This window comes from Ambystoma mexicanum, unplaced genomic scaffold, assembly GCF_040938575.1.
Source record: "Ambystoma mexicanum isolate Mex_15411 unplaced genomic scaffold, UKY_AmexF1_1 Mex_scaf89, whole genome shotgun sequence".
Classification (NCBI taxonomy): Eukaryota; Metazoa; Chordata; class Amphibia; order Caudata; family Ambystomatidae; genus Ambystoma; species Ambystoma mexicanum.
In genome coordinates this window covers 644,643-665,259 of record NW_027182509.1, presented here as the reverse complement: position 1 = coordinate 665,259, position 20,617 = coordinate 644,643, and the positions used below count along the sequence as shown (strand labels likewise).

Below are 20,617 nucleotides of genomic sequence, written 5' to 3'. Positions count from 1 at the left end.
AGCAAGACGTCAGAAGCGAAACCTTTTTCCTGCAGGGTGTGGCATACCATCCGCTTGCTCATTGCGACAGAGGTGGCACTAATGAAGGAAGAGGTCAACGTTACATTCTTCTTTAAAATGCAAGGCCAGGAAAAGTGGCAGCGGTGGGATTTGAACCCACGCCTCCGAAGAGACTGGAGCCTTAATCCAGCACCTTAGACCGCTCGGCCACGCTACCTTCCTGCTAGCCGCCGAAAGCGGAACTTGACCCGTTGCCCGGCCCGCTTTAGTGCTTTGCCTTTTCTCCTTGGAAAGTCTGGAGACAGGCAGTGGAAGGGCAGGCAAACTGTCAGGTGCGCAGAGGAGGGGAGACCATGAGGCAAGGTGGGAGATGGGGGCAAGAAGTGAGAAAAAAACGAATCGCAAGCTAGGGCAGGTTTCGGAAAGTGAAGCCGAAAAGGGGCTTAGCATGCAGCCCAGGGGTTTCTTTGACTGTCCTAAGCCCACAGGGACTTTGCCGCCCTCAGCTCATGAGACTTGAGATGGGTAGCTTGATTTGCTGAGGAAATGCGGGATGACAGATTCAACTCTGGAGTCAAACATAGCCCGGAACTATCACCTTAAACTGAGTTTTAAGCCTGGTGCCGATAAAAAGAAAGAAATTAGCCTTAGATCGGGCAAGCCGTTTGACGGGGGAAAATGAGACCCCCTAGGCCATCTAGGTGGTCGCTGGATGCTGTGCAGACATCAGCAGCTGTTCATTTCATGCCCTCACGTCTCCTCGTTAGTATAGTGGTCAGTATCCCCGGGTTCAATTCCCCGACGGGCAGGTTAAACCTTTTCTGGATTTTTTTTAGTTCTTGACAAATATTCTTGAAGATTAGGTTGAGTCAAGTAGGGAAAGGGTGCCAGGAACTGACTCTTTAAGAAAAAAGCACCGGCAACGCTAGTCATCGTACAATATTTGTGCACAATTGCTTACATTAGGCGGCCGGTCCGCTTTATTGAGTCCCCCTCAGCACCATTTAGTGCTCCTGTTGTCTGCGAAGTCCAAATTGTAACCCTGAATCAGTTCCTCTTCTGACCCTTTGTATCATGTTACATGACGAGTAATGATCACCTGTTAGCTTTATCCCTAATTATAACTCTCACTCTTTCCCTGCATCTAACCCTAGCTCTAATCCCATCATTAACCTTGGTCCGGGCACACGCGTGAACCCTTACTCTCATCTCAGCCTCTCCTGGTGATACATCACACCTGGGATCGTTTGCTCCCTGTGGGCTGTGGGAAATTTGCTACCAGCACGCCCTGGAAGTGGGGCTCATTCCGCTGCAACGGGAGGTCTTCCCAGGACGCGTCACAGCTCAACGCAAGAGCTCCTGGGTTTCGAAGGCTCTTGCAGCAAGCCTTCACAAAGCAGCAGGGAGCGCCGTTCCAGATGGGAAACTTGAGACTGGATGTCCAGAAAAGCAAGACGTCAGAAGCGAAACCTTTTTCCTGCAGGGTGTGGCATACCATCCGCTTGCTCATTGCGACAGAGGTGGCACTAATGAAGGAAGAGGTCAACGTTACGTTCTTCTTTAAAATGCAAGGCCAGGAAAAGTGGCAGCGGTGGGATTTGAACCCACGCCTCCAAAGAGACTGGAGCCTTAATCCCCCTTAGACCGCTCGGCCACGCTACCTTCCTGCTAGCCGCCGAAAGCGGAACTTGACCCGTTGCCCGGCCCGCTTTAGTGCTTTGCCTTTTCTCCTTGGAAAGTCTGGAGACAGGCAGTGGAAGGGCAGGCAAACTGTCAGGTGCGCAGAGGAGGGGAGACCATGAGGCAAGGTGGGAGATGGGGGCAAGAAGTGAGAAAAAAACGAATCGCAAGCTGGGGCAGGTTTCGGAAAGTGAAGCCGAAAAGGGGCTTAGCATGCAGCCCAGGGGTTTCTTTGACTGTCTTAAGCCCACAGGGACTTTGCCGTCCTCAGCTCATGAGACTTGAGATGGGTAGCTTGATTTGCTGAGGAAATGCGGGATGACAGATTCAACTCTGGAGTCAAACATAGCCCGGAACTATCACCTTAAACTGAGTTTTAAGCCTGGTGCCGATAAAAAGAAAGAAATTAGCCTTAGATCGGGCAAGCCGTTTGACGGGGGAAAATGAGACCCCCTAGGCCATCTAGGTGGTCGCTGGATGCTGTGTAGACATCAGCAGCTGTTCATTTCATGCCCTCACGTCTCCTCGTTAGTATAGTGGTCAGTATCCCCGCCTGTCACGCGGGAGACCGACGGGGAGGTTAAACCTTTTCTGGATTTTTTTTAGTTCTTGACAAATATTCTTGAAGATTAGGTTGAGTCAAGTAGGGAATGGGTGCCAGGAACTGACTCTTTAAGAAAAAAGCACCGGCAACGCTAGTCATCGTACAATATTTGTGAACAATTGCTTACATTAGGCGGCCGGTCCGCTTTATTGAGTCCCCCTCAGCACCATTTAGTGCTCCTGTTGTCTGCGAAGTCCAAATTGTAACCCTGAATCAGTTCCTCTTCTGACCCTTTGTATCATGTTACATGACGAGTAATGATCACCTGTTAGCTTTATCCCTAATTATAACTCTCACTCTTTCCCTGCATCTAACCCTAGCTCTAATCCCATCATTAACCTTGGTCCGGGCACACGCGTGAACCCTTACTCTCATCTCAGCCTCTTCTGGTGATACATCACACCTGGGATCGTTTGCTCCCTGTGGGCTGTGGGAAATTTGCTACCAGCACGCCCTGGAAGTGGGGCTCATTCCGCTGCAACGGGAGGTCTTCCCAGGACGCGTCACAGCTCAACGCAAGAGCTCCTGGGTTTCGAAGGCTCTTGCAGCAAGCCTTCACAAAGCAGCAGGGAGCGCCGTTCCAGATGGGAAACTTGAGACTGGATGTCCAGAAAAGCAAGACGTCAGAAGCGAAACCTTTTTCCTGCAGGGTGTGGCATACCATCCGCTTGCTCTTTGCGACAGAGGTGGCACTAATGAAGGAAGAGGTCAACGTTACGTTCTTCTTTAAAATGCAAGGCCAGGAAAAGTGGCAGCGGTGGGATTTGAACCCACGCCTCCGAAGAGACTGGAGCCTTAATCCAGCGCCTTAGACCGCTCGGCCACGCTACCTTCCTGCTAGCCGCCGAAAGCGGAACTTGACCCGTTGCCCGGCCCGCTTTAGTGCTTTGCCTTTTCTCCTTGGAAAGTCTGGAGACAGGCAGTGGAAGGGCAGGCAAACTGTCAGGTGCGCAGAGGAGAGGAGACCATGAGGCAAGGTGGGAGATGGGGGCAAGAAGTGAGAAAAAAACGAATCGCAAGCTAGGGCAGGTTTCGGAAAGTGAAGCCGAAACGGGACTTAGCATGCAGCCCAGGGGTTTCTTTGACTGTCCTAAGCCCACAGGGACTTTGCCGTCCTCAGCTCATGAGACTTGAGATGGGTAGCTTGATTTGCTGAGGAAAGGCGGGATGACAGATTCAACTCTGGAGTCAAACATAGCCCGGAACTATCACCTTAAACTGAGTTTTAAGCCTGGTGCCGATAAAAAGAAAGAAATTAGCCTTAGATCGGGCAAGCCGTTTGACGGGGGAAAATGAGACCCCCTAGGCCATCTAGGTGGTCGCTGGATGCTGTGCAGACATCAGCAGCTGTTCATTTCATGCCCTCACGTCTCCTCGTTAGTATAGTGGTCAGTATCCCCGCCTGTCACGGAATTCCCCGACGGGGAGGTTAAACCTTTTCTGGATTTTTTTTAGTTCTTGACAAATATTCTTGAAGATTAGGTTGAGTCAAGTAGGGAATGGGTGCCAGGAACTGACTCTTTCAGAAAAAAGCACCGGCAACGCTAGTCATCGTACAATATTTGTGCACAATTGCTTACATTTGGCGGCCGCTCCGCTTTATTGAGTCCCCCTCAGCACCATTTAGTGCTCCTGTTGTCTGCGAAGTCCAAATTGTAACCCTGAATCAGTTCCTCTTCTCACCCTTTGTATCATGTTACATGACGAGTAATGATCACCTGTTAGCTTTATCCCTAATTATAACTCTCACTCTTTCCCTGCATCTAACCCTAGCTCTAATCCCATCATTAACCTTGGTCCGGGCACACGCGTGAACCCTTACTCTCATCTCAGCCTCTCCTGGTGATACATCACACCTGGGATCGTTTGCTCCCTGTGGGCTGTGGGAAATTTGCTACCAGCACGCCCTGGAAGTGGGGCTCATTCCGCTGCAACGGGAGGTCTTCCCAGGACGCGTCACAGCTCAACGCAAGAGCTCCTGGGTTTCGAAGGCTCTTGCAGCAAGCCTTCACAAAGCAGCAGGGAGCGCCGTTCCATATGGGAAACTTGAGACTGGATGTCCAGAAAAGCAAGACGTCAGAAGCGAAACCTTTTTCCTGCAGGGTGTGGCATACCATCCGCTTGCTCATTGCGACAGAGGTGGCACTAATGAAGGAAGAGGTCAACGTTACGTTCTTCTTTAAAATGCAAGGCCAGGAAAAGTGGCAGCGGTGGGATTTGAACCACGCCTCCGAAGAGACTGGAGCCTTAATCCAGCGCCTTAGACCGCTCGGCCACGCTACCTTCCTGCTAGCCGCCGAAAGCGGAACTTGACCCGTTGCCCGGCCCGCTTTAGTGCTTTGCCTTTTCTCCTTGGAAAGTCTGGAGACAGGCAGTGGAAGGGCAGGCAAACTGTCAGGTGCGCAGAGGAGGGGAGACCATGAGGCAAGGTGGGAGATGGGGGCAAGAAGTGAGAAAAAAACGAATCGCAAGCTGGGGCAGGTTTCGGAAAGTGAAGCCGAAAAGGGGCTTAGCATGCAGCCCAGGGGTTTCTTTGACTGTCCTAAGCCCACAGGGACTTTGCCGTCCTCAGCTCATGAGACTTGAGATGGGTAGCTTGATTTGCTGAGGAAAGGCGGGATGACAGGTTCAACTCTGGAGTCAAACATAGCCCGGAACGATCACCTTAAACTGAGTTTTAAGCCTGGTGCCGATAAAAAGAAAGAAATTAGCCTTAGATCGGGCAAGCCGTTTGACGGGGGAAAATGAGACCCCCTAGGCCATCTAGGTGGTCGCTGGATGCTGTGTAGACATCAGCAGCTGTTCATTTCATGCCCTCACGTCTCCTCGTTAGTATAGTGGTCAGTATCCCCGCCTGTCACGCGGGAGACCGACGGGGAGGTTAAACCTTTTCTGGATTTTTTTTAGTTCTTGACAAATATTCTTGAAGATTAGGTTGAGTCAAGTAGGGAATGGGTGCCAGGAACTGACTCTTTAAGAAAAAAGCACCGGCAACGCTAGTCATCGTACAATATTTGTGCACAATTGCTTACATTAGGCGGCCGGTCCGCTTTATTGAGTCCCCCTCAGCACCATTTAGTGCTCCTGTTGTCTGCGAAGTCCAAATTGTAACCCTGAATCAGTTCCTCTTCTGACCCTTTGTATCATGTTACATGACGAGTAATGATCACCTGTTAGCTTTATCCCTAATTATAACTCTCACTCTTTCCCTGCATCTAACCCTAGCTCTAATCCCATCATTAACCTTGGTCCGGGCACACGCGTGAACCCTTACTCTCATCTCAGCCTCTTCTGGTGATACATCACACCTGGGATCGTTTGCTCCCTGTGGGCTGTGGGAAATTTGCTACCAGCACGCCCTGGAAGTGGGGCTCATTCCGCTGCAACGGGAGGTCTTCCCAGGACGCGTCACAGCTCAACGCAAGAGCTCCTGGGTTTCGAAGGCTCTTGCAGCAAGCCTTCACAAAGCAGCAGGGAGCGCCGTTCCAGATGGGAAACTTGAGACTGGATGTCCAGAAAAGCAAGACGTCAGAAGCGAAACCTTTTTCCTGCAGGGTGTGGCATACCATCCGCTTGCTCTTTGCGACAGAGGTGGCACTAATGAAGGAAGAGGTCAACGTTACGTTCTTCTTTAAAATGCAAGGCCAGGAAAAGTGGCAGCGGTGGGATTTGAACCTACGCCTCCGAAGAGACTGGAGCCTTAATCCAGCGCCTTAGACCGCTCGGCCACGCTACCTTCCTGCTAGCCGCCGAAAGCGGAACTTGACCCGTTGCCCGGCGCGCTTTAGTGCTTTGCCTTTTCTCCTTGAAAAGTCTGGAGACAGGCAGTGGAAGGGCAGGCAAACTGTCAGGTGCGCAGAGGAGGGGAGACCATGAGGCAAGGTGGGAGATGGGGGCAAGAAGTGAGAAAAAAACGAATCGCAAGCTAGGGCAGGTTTCGGAAAGTGAAGCCGAAAAGGGGCTTAGCATGCAGCCCAGGGGTTTCTTTGACTGTCCTAAGCCCACAGGGACTTTGCCGTCCTCAGCTCATGAGACTTGAGATGGGTAGCTTGATTTGCTGAGGAAAGGCGGGATGACAGATTCAACTCTCGAGTCAAACATAGCCCGGAACTATCACCTTAAACTGAGTTTTAAGCCTGGTGCCGATAAAAAGAAAGAAATTAGCCTTAGATCGGGCAAGCCGTTTGACGGGGGAAAATTAGACCCCCTAGGCCATCTAGGTGGTCGCTGGATGCTGTGCAGACATCAGCAGCTGTTCATTTCATGCCCTCACGTCTCCTCGTTAGTATAGTGGTCAGTATCCCCGCCTGTCACGGAATTCCCCGACGGGGAGGTTAAACCTTTTCTGGATTTTTTTTAGTTCTTGACAAATATTCTTGAAGATTAGGTTGAGTCAAGTAGGGAATGGGTGCCAGGAACTGACTCTTTAAGAAAAAAGCACCGGCAACGCTAGTCATCGTACAATATTTGTGCACAATTGCTTACATTAGGCGGCCGGTCCGCTTTATTGAGTCCCCCTCAGCACCATTTAGTGCTCCTGTTGTCTGCGAAGTCCAAATTGTAACCCTGAATCAGTTCCTCTTCTGACCCTTTGTATCATGTTACATGACAAGTAATGATCACCTGTTAGCTTTATCCCTAATTATAACTCTCACTCTTTCCCTGCATCTAACCCTAGCTCTAATCCCATCATTAACCTTGGTCCAGGCACACGCGTGAACCCTTACTCTCATCTCAGCCTCTCCTGGTGATACATCACACCTGGGATCGTTTGCTCCCTGTGGGCTGTGGGAAATTTGCTACCAGCACGCCCTGGAAGTGGGGCTCATTCCGCTGCAACGGGAGGTCTTCCCAGGACGCGTCACAGCTCAACGCAAGAGCTCCTGGGTTTCGAAGGCTCTTGCAGCAAGCCTTCACAAAGCAGCAGGGAGCGCCGTTCCAGATGGGAAACTTGAGACTGGATGTCCAGAAAAGCAAGACGTCAGAAGCGAAACCTTTTTCCTGCAGGGTGTGGCATACCATCCGCTTGCTCATTGCGACAGAGGTGGCACTAATGAAGGAAGAGGTCAACGTTACATTCTTCTTTAAAATGCAAGGCCAGGAAAAGTGGCAGCGGTGGGATTTGAACCCACGCCTCCGAAGAGACTGGAGCCTTAATCCAGCACCTTAGACCGCTCGGCCACGCTACCTTCCTGCTAGCCGCCGAAAGCGGAACTTGACCCGTTGCCCGGCCCGCTTTAGTGCTTTGCCTTTTCTCCTTGGAAAGTCTGGAGACAGGCAGTGGAAGGGCAGGCAAACTGTCAGGTGCGCAGAGGAGGGGAGACCATGAGGCAAGGTGGGAGATGGGGGCAAGAAGTGAGAAAAAAACGAATCGCAAGCTAGGGCAGGTTTCGGAAAGTGAAGCCGAAAAGGGGCTTAGCATGCAGCCCAGGGGTTTCTTTGACTGTCCTAAGCCCACAGGGACTTTGCCGCCCTCAGCTCATGAGACTTGAGATGGGTAGCTTGATTTGCTGAGGAAATGCGGGATGACAGATTCAACTCTGGAGTCAAACATAGCCCGGAACTATCACCTTAAACTGAGTTTTAAGCCTGGTGCCGATAAAAAGAAAGAAATTAGCCTTAGATCGGGCAAGCCGTTTGACGGGGGAAAATGAGACCCCCTAGGCCATCTAGGTGGTCGCTGGATGCTGTGCAGACATCAGCAGCTGTTCATTTCATGCCCTCACGTCTCCTCGTTAGTATAGTGGTCAGTATCCCCGGGTTCAATTCCCCGACGGGCAGGTTAAACCTTTTCTGGATTTTTTTTAGTTCTTGACAAATATTCTTGAAGATTAGGTTGAGTCAAGTAGGGAAAGGGTGCCAGGAACTGACTCTTTAAGAAAAAAGCACCGGCAACGCTAGTCATCGTACAATATTTGTGCACAATTGCTTACATTAGGCGGCCGGTCCGCTTTATTGAGTCCCCCTCAGCACCATTTAGTGCTCCTGTTGTCTGCGAAGTCCAAATTGTAACCCTGAATCAGTTCCTCTTCTGACCCTTTGTATCATGTTACATGACGAGTAATGATCACCTGTTAGCTTTATCCCTAATTATAACTCTCACTCTTTCCCTGCATCTAACCCTAGCTCTAATCCCATCATTAACCTTGGTCCGGGCACACGCGTGAACCCTTACTCTCATCTCAGCCTCTCCTGGTGATACATCACACCTGGGATCGTTTGCTCCCTGTGGGCTGTGGGAAATTTGCTACCAGCACGCCCTGGAAGTGGGGCTCATTCCGCTGCAACGGGAGGTCTTCCCAGGACGCGTCACAGCTCAACGCAAGAGCTCCTGGGTTTCGAAGGCTCTTGCAGCAAGCCTTCACAAAGCAGCAGGGAGCGCCGTTCCAGATGGGAAACTTGAGACTGGATGTCCAGAAAAGCAAGACGTCAGAAGCGAAACCTTTTTCCTGCAGGGTGTGGCATACCATCCGCTTGCTCATTGCGACAGAGGTGGCACTAATGAAGGAAGAGGTCAACGTTACGTTCTTCTTTAAAATGCAAGGCCAGGAAAAGTGGCAGCGGTGGGATTTGAACCCACGCCTCCAAAGAGACTGGAGCCTTAATCCCCCTTAGACCGCTCGGCCACGCTACCTTCCTGCTAGCCGCCGAAAGCGGAACTTGACCCGTTGCCCGGCCCGCTTTAGTGCTTTGCCTTTTCTCCTTGGAAAGTCTGGAGACAGGCAGTGGAAGGGCAGGCAAACTGTCAGGTGCGCAGAGGAGGGGAGACCATGAGGCAAGGTGGGAGATGGGGGCAAGAAGTGAGAAAAAAACGAATCGCAAGCTGGGGCAGGTTTCGGAAAGTGAAGCCGAAAAGGGGCTTAGCATGCAGCCCAGGGGTTTCTTTGACTGTCTTAAGCCCACAGGGACTTTGCCGTCCTCAGCTCATGAGACTTGAGATGGGTAGCTTGATTTGCTGAGGAAATGCGGGATGACAGATTCAACTCTGGAGTCAAACATAGCCCGGAACTATCACCTTAAACTGAGTTTTAAGCCTGGTGCCGATAAAAAGAAAGAAATTAGCCTTAGATCGGGCAAGCCGTTTGACGGGGGAAAATGAGACCCCCTAGGCCATCTAGGTGGTCGCTGGATGCTGTGTAGACATCAGCAGCTGTTCATTTCATGCCCTCACGTCTCCTCGTTAGTATAGTGGTCAGTATCCCCGCCTGTCACGCGGGAGACCGACGGGGAGGTTAAACCTTTTCTGGATTTTTTTTAGTTCTTGACAAATATTCTTGAAGATTAGGTTGAGTCAAGTAGGGAATGGGTGCCAGGAACTGACTCTTTAAGAAAAAAGCACCGGCAACGCTAGTCATCGTACAATATTTGTGAACAATTGCTTACATTAGGCGGCCGGTCCGCTTTATTGAGTCCCCCTCAGCACCATTTAGTGCTCCTGTTGTCTGCGAAGTCCAAATTGTAACCCTGAATCAGTTCCTCTTCTGACCCTTTGTATCATGTTACATGACGAGTAATGATCACCTGTTAGCTTTATCCCTAATTATAACTCTCACTCTTTCCCTGCATCTAACCCTAGCTCTAATCCCATCATTAACCTTGGTCCGGGCACACGCGTGAACCCTTACTCTCATCTCAGCCTCTTCTGGTGATACATCACACCTGGGATCGTTTGCTCCCTGTGGGCTGTGGGAAATTTGCTACCAGCACGCCCTGGAAGTGGGGCTCATTCCGCTGCAACGGGAGGTCTTCCCAGGACGCGTCACAGCTCAACGCAAGAGCTCCTGGGTTTCGAAGGCTCTTGCAGCAAGCCTTCACAAAGCAGCAGGGAGCGCCGTTCCAGATGGGAAACTTGAGACTGGATGTCCAGAAAAGCAAGACGTCAGAAGCGAAACCTTTTTCCTGCAGGGTGTGGCATACCATCCGCTTGCTCTTTGCGACAGAGGTGGCACTAATGAAGGAAGAGGTCAACGTTACGTTCTTCTTTAAAATGCAAGGCCAGGAAAAGTGGCAGCGGTGGGATTTGAACCCACGCCTCCGAAGAGACTGGAGCCTTAATCCAGCGCCTTAGACCGCTCGGCCACGCTACCTTCCTGCTAGCCGCCGAAAGCGGAACTTGACCCGTTGCCCGGCCCGCTTTAGTGCTTTGCCTTTTCTCCTTGGAAAGTCTGGAGACAGGCAGTGGAAGGGCAGGCAAACTGTCAGGTGCGCAGAGGAGAGGAGACCATGAGGCAAGGTGGGAGATGGGGGCAAGAAGTGAGAAAAAAACGAATCGCAAGCTAGGGCAGGTTTCGGAAAGTGAAGCCGAAACGGGACTTAGCATGCAGCCCAGGGGTTTCTTTGACTGTCCTAAGCCCACAGGGACTTTGCCGTCCTCAGCTCATGAGACTTGAGATGGGTAGCTTGATTTGCTGAGGAAAGGCGGGATGACAGATTCAACTCTGGAGTCAAACATAGCCCGGAACTATCACCTTAAACTGAGTTTTAAGCCTGGTGCCGATAAAAAGAAAGAAATTAGCCTTAGATCGGGCAAGCCGTTTGACGGGGGAAAATGAGACCCCCTAGGCCATCTAGGTGGTCGCTGGATGCTGTGCAGACATCAGCAGCTGTTCATTTCATGCCCTCACGTCTCCTCGTTAGTATAGTGGTCAGTATCCCCGCCTGTCACGGAATTCCCCGACGGGGAGGTTAAACCTTTTCTGGATTTTTTTTAGTTCTTGACAAATATTCTTGAAGATTAGGTTGAGTCAAGTAGGGAATGGGTGCCAGGAACTGACTCTTTCAGAAAAAAGCACCGGCAACGCTAGTCATCGTACAATATTTGTGCACAATTGCTTACATTTGGCGGCCGCTCCGCTTTATTGAGTCCCCCTCAGCACCATTTAGTGCTCCTGTTGTCTGCGAAGTCCAAATTGTAACCCTGAATCAGTTCCTCTTCTCACCCTTTGTATCATGTTACATGACGAGTAATGATCACCTGTTAGCTTTATCCCTAATTATAACTCTCACTCTTTCCCTGCATCTAACCCTAGCTCTAATCCCATCATTAACCTTGGTCCGGGCACACGCGTGAACCCTTACTCTCATCTCAGCCTCTCCTGGTGATACATCACACCTGGGATCGTTTGCTCCCTGTGGGCTGTGGGAAATTTGCTACCAGCACGCCCTGGAAGTGGGGCTCATTCCGCTGCAACGGGAGGTCTTCCCAGGACGCGTCACAGCTCAACGCAAGAGCTCCTGGGTTTCGAAGGCTCTTGCAGCAAGCCTTCACAAAGCAGCAGGGAGCGCCGTTCCATATGGGAAACTTGAGACTGGATGTCCAGAAAAGCAAGACGTCAGAAGCGAAACCTTTTTCCTGCAGGGTGTGGCATACCATCCGCTTGCTCATTGCGACAGAGGTGGCACTAATGAAGGAAGAGGTCAACGTTACGTTCTTCTTTAAAATGCAAGGCCAGGAAAAGTGGCAGCGGTGGGATTTGAACCACGCCTCCGAAGAGACTGGAGCCTTAATCCAGCGCCTTAGACCGCTCGGCCACGCTACCTTCCTGCTAGCCGCCGAAAGCGGAACTTGACCCGTTGCCCGGCCCGCTTTAGTGCTTTGCCTTTTCTCCTTGGAAAGTCTGGAGACAGGCAGTGGAAGGGCAGGCAAACTGTCAGGTGCGCAGAGGAGGGGAGACCATGAGGCAAGGTGGGAGATGGGGGCAAGAAGTGAGAAAAAAACGAATCGCAAGCTGGGGCAGGTTTCGGAAAGTGAAGCCGAAAAGGGGCTTAGCATGCAGCCCAGGGGTTTCTTTGACTGTCCTAAGCCCACAGGGACTTTGCCGTCCTCAGCTCATGAGACTTGAGATGGGTAGCTTGATTTGCTGAGGAAAGGCGGGATGACAGGTTCAACTCTGGAGTCAAACATAGCCCGGAACGATCACCTTAAACTGAGTTTTAAGCCTGGTGCCGATAAAAAGAAAGAAATTAGCCTTAGATCGGGCAAGCCGTTTGACGGGGGAAAATGAGACCCCCTAGGCCATCTAGGTGGTCGCTGGATGCTGTGCAGACATCAGCAGCTGTTCATTTCGTGCCCTCACGTCTCCTCGTTAGTATAGTGGTCAGTATCCCCACCTGTCACGCGGGAGACGGGGGTTCAATTCCCCGACGGGGAGGTTAAACCTTTTCTGGATTTTTTTTAGTTCTTGACAAATATTCTTGAAGATTAGGTTGAGTCAAGTAGGGAATGGTTGCCAGGAACTGACTCTTTAAGAAAAAAGCACCGGCAACGCTAGTCATCGTACAATATTTGTGCACAATTGCTTACATTAGGCGGCCGGTCCGCTTTATTGAGTCCCCCTCAGCACCATTTAGTGCTCCTGTTGTCTGCGAAGTCCAAATTGTAACCCTGAATCAGTTCCTCTTCTGACCCTTTGTATCATGTTACATGATGAGTAATGATCACCTGTTAGCTTTATCCCTAATTATAACTCTCACTCTTTCCCTGCATCTAACCCTAGCTCTAATCCCATCATTAACCTTGGTCCGGGCACACGCGTGAACCCTTACTCTCATCTCAGCCTCTCCTGGTGATACATCACACCTGGGATCGTTTGCTCCCTGTGGGCTGCGGGAAATTTGCTACCAGCACGCCCTGGAAGTGGGGCTCATTCCGCTGCAACGGGAGGTCTTCCCAGGACGCGTCACAGCTCAACGCAAGAGCTCCTGGGTTTCGAAGGCTCTTGCAGCAAGCCTTCACAAAGCAGCAGGGAGCGCCGTTCCAGATGGGAAACTTGAGACTGGATGTCCAGAAAAGCAAGACGTCAGAAGCGAAACCTTTTTCCTGCAGGGTGTGGCATACCATCCGCTTGCTCATTGCGACAGAGGTGGCACTAATGAAGGAAGAGGTCAACGTTACGTTCTTCTTTAAAATGCAAGGCCAGGAAAAGTGGCAGCGGTGGGATTTGAACCTACGCCTCCGAAGAGACTGGAGCCTTAATCCAGCACCTTAGACCGCTCGGCCACGCTACCTTCCTGCTAGCCGCCGAAAGCGGAACTTGACCCGTTGCCCGGCCCGCTTTAGTGCTTTGCCTTTTCTCCTTGAAAAGTCTGGAGACAGGCAGTGGAAGGGCAGGCAAACTGTCAGGTGCGCAGAGGAGGGGAGACCATGAGGCAAGGTGGGAGATGGGGGCAAGAAGTGAGAAAAAAACGAATCGCAAGCTAGGGCAGGTTTCGGAAAGTGAAGCCGAAAAGGGGCTTAGCATGCAGCCCAGGGGTTTCTTTGACTGTCCTAAGCCCACAGGGACTTTGCCGTCCTCAGCTCATGAGACTTGAGATGGGTAGCTTGATTTGCTGAGGAAAGGCGGGATGACAGATTCAACTCTGGAGTCAAACATAGCCCGGAACTATCACCTTAAACTGAGTTTTAAGCCTGGTGCCGATAAAAAGAAAGAAATTAGCCTTAGATCGGGCAAGCCGTTTGACGGGGGAAAATGAGACCCCCTAGGCCATCTAGGTGGTCGCTGGATGCTGTGCAGACATCAGCAGCTGTTCATTTCATGCCCTCACGTCTCCTCGTTAGTATAGTGGTCAGTATCCCCGCCTGTCACGGAATTCCCCGACGGGGAGGTTAAACCTTTTCTGGATTCTTTTTAGTTCTTGACAAATATTCTTGAAGATTAGGTTGAGTCAAGTAGGGAATGGGTGCCAGGAACTGACTCTTTAAGAAAAAAGCACCGGCAACGCTAGTCATCGTACAATATTTGTGCACAATTGCTTACATTAGGCGGCCGGTCCGCTTTATTGAGTCCCCCTCAGCACCATTTAGTGCTCCTGTTGTCTGCGAAGTCCAAATTGTAACCCTGAATCAGTTCCTCTTCTGACCCTTTGTATCATGTTACATGACGAGTAATGATCACCTGTTAGCTTTATCCCTAATTATAACTCTCACTCTTTCCCTGCATCTAACCCTAGCTCTAATCCCATCATTAACCTTGGTCCAGGCACACGCGTGAACCCTTACTCTCATCTCAGCCTCTCCTGGTGATACATCACACCTGGGATCGTTTGCTCCCTGTGGGCTGTGGGAAATTTGCTACCAGCACGCCCTGGAAGTGGGGCTCATTCCGCTGCAACGGGAGGTCTTCCCAGGACGCGTCACAGCTCAACGCAAGAGCTCCTGGGTTTCGAAGGCTCTTGCAGCAAGCCTTCACAAAGCAGCAGGGAGCGCCGTTCCAGATGGGAAACTTGAGACTGGATGTCCAGAAAAGCAAGACGTCAGAAGCGAAACCTTTTTCCTGCAGGGTGTGGCATACCATCCGCTTGCTCATTGCGACAGAGGTGGCACTAATGAAGGAAGAGGTCAACGTTACGTTCTTCTTTAAAATGCAAGGCCAGGAAAAGTGGCAGCGGTGGGATTTGAACCCACGCCTCCGAAGAGACTGGAGCCTTAATCCAGCGCCTTAGACCGCTCGGCCACGCTACCTTCCTGCTAGCCGCCGAAAGCGGAACTTGACCCGTTGCCCGGCCCGCTTTAGTGCTTTGCCTTTTCTCCTTGGAAAGTCTGGAGACAGGCAGTGGAAGGGCAGGCAAACTGTCAGGTGCGCAGAGGAGGGGAGACCATGAGGCAAGGTGGGAGATGGGGGCAAGAAGTGAGAAAAAAACGAATCGCAAGCTAGGGCAGGTTTCGGAAAGTGAAGCCGAAAAGGGGCTTAGCATGCAGCCCAGGGGTTTCTTTGACTGTCCTAAGCCCACAGGGACTTTGCCGCCCTCAGCTCATGAGACTTGAGATGGGTAGCTTGATTTGCTGAGGAAATGCGGGATGACAGATTCAACTCTGGAGTCAAACATAGCCAGGAACTATCACCTTAAACTGAGTTTTAAGCCTGGTGCCGATAAAAAGAAAGAAATTAGCCTTAGATCGGGCAAGCCGTTTGACGGGGGAAAATGAGACCCCCTAGGCCATCTAGGTGGTCGCTGGATGCTGTGCAGACATCAGCAGCTGTTCATTTCATGCCCTCACGTCTCCTCGTTAGTATAGTGGTCAGTATCCCCGGGTTCAATTCCCCGACGGGCAGGTTAAACCTTTTCTGGATTTTTTTTAGTTCTTGACAAATATTCTTGAAGATTAGGTTGAGTCAAGTAGGGAATGGGTGCCAGGAACTGACTCTTTAAGAAAAAAGCACCGGCAACGCTAGTCATCGTACAATATTTGTGCACAATTGCTTACATTAGGCGGCCGGTCCGCTTTATTGAGTCCCCCTCAGCACCATTTAGTGCTCCTGTTGTCTGCGAAGTCCAAATTGTAACCCTGAATCAGTTCCTCTTCTGACCCTTTGTATCATGTTACATGACGAGTAATGATCACCTGTTAGCTTTATCCCTAATTATAACTCTCACTCTTTCCCTGCATCTAACCCTAGCTCTAATCCCATCATTAACCTTGGTCCGGGCACACGCGTGAACCCTTACTCTCATCTCAGCCTCTTCTGGTGATACATCACACCTGGGATCGTTTGCTCCCTGTGGGCTGTGGGAAATTTGCTACCAGCACGCCCTGGAAGTGGGGCTCATTCCGCTGCAACGGGAGGTCTTCCCAGGACGCGTCACAGCTCAACGCAAGAGCTCCTGGGTTTCGAAGGCTCTTGCAGCAAGCCTTCACAAAGCAGCAGGGAGCGCCGTTCCAGATGGGAAACTTGAGACTGGATGTCCAGAAAAGCAAGACGTCAGAAGCGAAACCTTTTTCCTGCAGGGTGTGGCATACCATCCGCTTGCTCTTTGCGACAGAGGTGGCACTAATGAAGGAAGAGGTCAACGTTACGTTCTTCTTTAAAATGCAAGGCCAGGAAAAGTGGCAGCGGTGGGATTTGAACCTACGCCTCCGAAGAGACTGGAGCCTTAATCCAGCACCTTAGACCGCTCGGCCACGCTACCTTCCTGCTAGCCGCCGAAAGCGGAACTTGACCCGTTGCCCGGCCCGCTTTAGTGCTTTGCCTTTTCTCCTTGAAAAGTCTGGAGACAGGCAGTGGAAGGGCAGGCAAACTGTCAGGTGCGCAGAGGAGGGGAGACCATGAGGCAAGGTGGGAGATGGGGGCAAGAAGTGAGAAAAAAACGAATCGCAAGCTAGGGCAGGTTTCGGAAAGTGAAGCCGAAAAGGGGCTTAGCATGCAGCCCAGGGGTTTCTTTGACTGTCCTAAGCCCACAGGGACTTTGCCGTCCTCAGCTCATGAGACTTGAGATGGGTAGCTTGATTTGCTGAGGAAAGGCGGGATGACAGATTCAACTCTGGAGTCAAACATAGCCCGGAACTATCACCTTAAACTGAGTTTTAAGCCTGGTGCCGATAAAAAGAAAGAAATTAGCCTTAGATCGGGCAAGCCGTTTGACGGGGGAAAATGAGACCCCCTAGGCCATCTAGGTGGTCGCTGGATGCTGTGCAGACATCAGCAGCTGTTCATTTCATGCCCTCACGTCTCCTCGTTAGTATAGTGGTCAGTATCCCCGCCTGTCACGGAATTCCCCGACGGGGAGGTTAAACCTTTTCTGGATTCTTTTTAGTTCTTGACAAATATTCTTGAAGATTAGGTTGAGTCAAGTAGGGAATGGGTGCCAGGAACTGACTCTTTAAGAAAAAAGCACCGGCAACGCTAGTCATCGTACAATATTTGTGCACAATTGCTTACATTAGGCGGCCGGTCCGCTTTATTGAGTCCCCCTCAGCACCATTTAGTGCTCCTGTTGTCTGCGAAGTCCAAATTGTAACCCTGAATCAGTTCCTCTTCTGACCCTTTGTATCATGTTACATGACGAGTAATGATCACCTGTTAGCTTTATCCCTAATTATAACTCTCACTCTTTCCCTGCATCTAACCCTAGCTCTAATCCCATCATTAACCTTGGTCCAGGCACACGCGTGAACCCTTACTCTCATCTCAGCCTCTCCTGGTGATACATCACACCTGGGATCGTTTGCTCCCTGTGGGCTGTGGGAAATTTGCTACCAGCACGCCCTGGAAGTGGGGCTCATTCCGCTGCAACGGGAGGTCTTCCCAGGACGCGTCACAGCTCAACGCAAGAGCTCCTGGGTTTCGAAGGCTCTTGCAGCAAGCCTTCACAAAGCAGCAGGGAGCGCCGTTCCAGATGGGAAACTTGAGACTGGATGTCCAGAAAAGCAAGACGTCAGAAGCGAAACCTTTTTCCTGCAGGGTGTGGCATACCATCCGCTTGCTCATTGCGACAGAGGTGGCACTAATGAAGGAAGAGGTCAACGTTACGTTCTTCTTTAAAATGCAAGGCCAGGAAAAGTGGCAGCGGTGGGATTTGAACCCACGCCTCCGAAGAGACTGGAGCCTTAATCCAGCGCCTTAGACCGCTCGGCCACGCTACCTTCCTGCTAGCCGCCGAAAGCGGAACTTGACCCGTTGCCCGGCCCGCTTTAGTGCTTTGCCTTTTCTCCTTGGAAAGTCTGGAGACAGGCAGTGGAAGGGCAGGCAAACTGTCAGGTGCGCAGAGGAGGGGAGACCATGAGGCAAGGTGGGAGATGGGGGCAAGAAGTGAGAAAAAAACGAATCGCAAGCTAGGGCAGGTTTCGGAAAGTGAAGCCGAAAAGGGGCTTAGCATGCAGCCCAGGGGTTTCTTTGACTGTCCTAAGCCCACAGGGACTTTGCCGCCCTCAGCTCATGAGACTTGAGATGGGTAGCTTGATTTGCTGAGGAAATGCGGGATGACAGATTCAACTCTGGAGTCAAACATAGCCCGGAACTATCACCTTAAACTGAGTTTTAAGCCTGGTGCCGATAAAAAGAAAGAAATTAGCCTTAGATCGGGCAAGCCGTTTGACGGGGGAAAATGAGACCCCCTAGGCCATCTAGGTGGTCGCTGGATGCTGTGCAGACATCAGCAGCTGTTCATTTCATGCCCTCACGTCTCCTCGTTAGTATAGTGGTCAGTATCCCCGGGTTCAATTCCCCGACGGGCAGGTTAAACCTTTTCTGGATTTTTTTTAGTTCTTGACAAATATTCTTGAAGATTAGGTTGAGTCAAGTAGGGAATGGGTGCCAGGAACTGACTCTTTAAGAAAAAAGCACCGGCAACGCTAGTCATCGTACAATATTTGTGCACAATTGCTTACATTAGGCGGCCGGTCCGCTTTATTGAGTCCCCCTCAGCACCATTTAGTGCTCCTGTTGTCTGCGAAGTCCAAATTGTAACCCTGAATCAGTTCCTCTTCTGACCCTTTGTATCATGTTACATGACGAGTAATGATCACCTGTTAGCTTTATCCCTAATTATAACTCTCACTCTTTCCCTGCATCTAACCCTAGCTCTAATCCCATCATTAACCTTGGTCCGGGCACACGCGTGAACCCTTACTCTCATCTCAGCCTCTCCTGGTGATACATCACACCTGGGATCGTTTGCTCCCTGTGGGCTGTGGGAAATTTGCTACCAGCACGCCCTGGAAGTGGGGCTCATTCCGCTGCAACGGGAGGTCTTCCCAGGACGCGTCACAGCTCAACGCAAGAGCTCCTGGGTTTCGAAGGCTCTTGCAGCAAGCCTTCACAAAGCAGCAGGGAGCGCCGTTCCAGATGGGAAACTTGAGACTGGATGTCCAGAAAAGCAAGACGTCAGAAGCGAAACCTTTTTCCTGCAGGGTGTGGCATACCATCCGCTTGCTCATTGCGACAGAGGTGGCACTAATGAAGGAAGAGGTCAACGTTACGTTCTTCTTTAAAATGCAAGGCCAGGAAAAGTGGCAGCGGTGGGATTTGAACCCACGCCTCCGAAGAGACTGGAGCCTTAATCCAGCGCCTTAGACCGCTCGGCCACGCTACCTTCCTGCTAGCCGCCGAAAGCGGAACTTGACCCGTTGCCCGGCCCGCTTTAGTGCTTTGCCTTTTCTCCTTGGAAAGTCTGGAGACAGGCAGTGGAAGGGCAGGCAAACTGTCAGGTGCGCAGAGGAGGGGAGACCATGAGGCAAGGTGGGAGATGGGGGCAAGAAGTGAGAAAAAAACGAATCGCAAGCTGGGGCAGGTTTCGGAAAGTGAAGTCGAAAAGGGGCTTAGCATGCAGCCCAGGGGTTTCTTTGACTGTCCTAAGCCCACAGGGACTTTGCCGTCCTCAGCTCATGAGACTTGAGATGGGTAGCTTGATTTGCTGAGGAAATGCGGGATGACAGATTCAACTCTGGAGTCAAACATAGCCCGGAACTATCACCTTAAACTGAGTTTTAAGCCTGGTGCCGATAAAAAGAAAGAAATTAGCCTTAGATCGGGCAAGCCGTTTGACGGGGGAAAATGAGACCCCCTAGGCCATCTAGGTGGTCGCTGGATGCTGTGTAGACATCAGCAGCTGTTCATTTCATGCCCTCACGTCTCCTCGTTAGTATAGTGGTCAGTATCCCCGCCTGTCACGCGGGAGACCGACGGGGAGGTTAAACCTTTTCTGGATTTTTTTTAGTTCTTGACAAATATTCTTGAAGATTAGGTTGAGTCAAGTAGGGAATGGGTGCCAGGAACTGACTCTTTAAGAAAAAAGCACCGGCAACGCTAGTCATCGTACAATATTTGTGCACAATTGCTTACATTAGGCGGCCGGTCCGCTTTATTGAGTCCCCCTCAGCACCATTTAGTGCTCCTGTTGTCTGCGAAGTCCAAATTGTAACCCTGAATCAGTTCCTCTTCTGACCCTTTGTATCATGTTACATGACGAGTAATGATCACCTGTTAGCTTTATCCCTAATTATAACTCTCACTCTTTCCCTGCATCTAACCCTAGCTCTAATCCCATCATTAACCTTGGTCCGGGCACACGCGTGAACCCTTACTCTCATCTCAGCCTCTTCTGGTGATACATCACACCTGGGATCGTTTGCTCCCTGTGGGCTGTGGGAAATTTGCTACCAGCACGCCCTGGAAGTGGGGCTCATTCCGCTGCAACGGGAGGTCTTCCCAGGACGCGTCACAGCTCAACGCAAGAGCTCCTGGGTTTCGAAGGCTCTTGCAGCAAGCCTTCACAAAGCAGCAGGGAGCGCCGTTCCAGATGGGAAACTTGAGACTGGATGTCCAGAAAAGAAAGACGTCAGAAGCAAAACCTTTTTCCTGCAGGGTGTGGCATACCATCCGCTTGCTCTTTGCGACAGAGGTGGCACTAATGAAGGAAGAGGTCAACGTTACGTTCTTCTTTAAAATGCAAGGCCAGGAAAAGTGGCAGCGGTGGGATTTGAACCCACGCCTCCGAAGAGACTGGAGCCTTAATCCAGCGCCTTAGACCGCTCGGCCACGCTACCTTCCTGCTAGCCGCCGAAAGCGGAACTTGACCCGTTGCCCGGCCCGCTTTAGTGCTTTGCCTTTTCTCCTT

The 20,617-nt window shown here is 51.1% G+C and overlaps 6 non-coding genes across 6 annotated transcripts; all 6 read right to left on the bottom strand.

Moving 5' to 3' along the window:
- Positions 1 to 3,033: 3,033 nt before the first annotated feature.
- On the bottom strand, positions 3,034 to 3,115 carry TRNAL-AAG (transfer RNA leucine (anticodon AAG)). The gene has a single exon. It is a non-coding gene; the product is annotated as a tRNA-Leu (tRNA).
- A 7,174-nt stretch (positions 3,116 to 10,289) lies between these two features.
- Positions 10,290 to 10,371, bottom strand: TRNAL-AAG (transfer RNA leucine (anticodon AAG)). Its single transcript has one exon. It is a non-coding gene; the product is annotated as a tRNA-Leu (tRNA).
- Positions 10,372 to 14,662: 4,291 nt separating this feature from the next.
- TRNAL-AAG (transfer RNA leucine (anticodon AAG)) lies at positions 14,663 to 14,744 on the bottom strand. The gene has a single exon. It is a non-coding gene; the product is annotated as a tRNA-Leu (tRNA).
- Positions 14,745 to 17,563: 2,819 nt separating this feature from the next.
- Positions 17,564 to 17,645, bottom strand: TRNAL-AAG (transfer RNA leucine (anticodon AAG)). Its single transcript has one exon. It is a non-coding gene; the product is annotated as a tRNA-Leu (tRNA).
- A 1,366-nt stretch (positions 17,646 to 19,011) lies between these two features.
- TRNAL-AAG (transfer RNA leucine (anticodon AAG)) lies at positions 19,012 to 19,093 on the bottom strand. The gene has a single exon. It is a non-coding gene; the product is annotated as a tRNA-Leu (tRNA).
- Positions 19,094 to 20,464: 1,371 nt separating this feature from the next.
- Positions 20,465 to 20,546, bottom strand: TRNAL-AAG (transfer RNA leucine (anticodon AAG)). The gene has a single exon. It is a non-coding gene; the product is annotated as a tRNA-Leu (tRNA).
- Between the last annotated feature and the right edge of the window lie 71 nt (positions 20,547 to 20,617).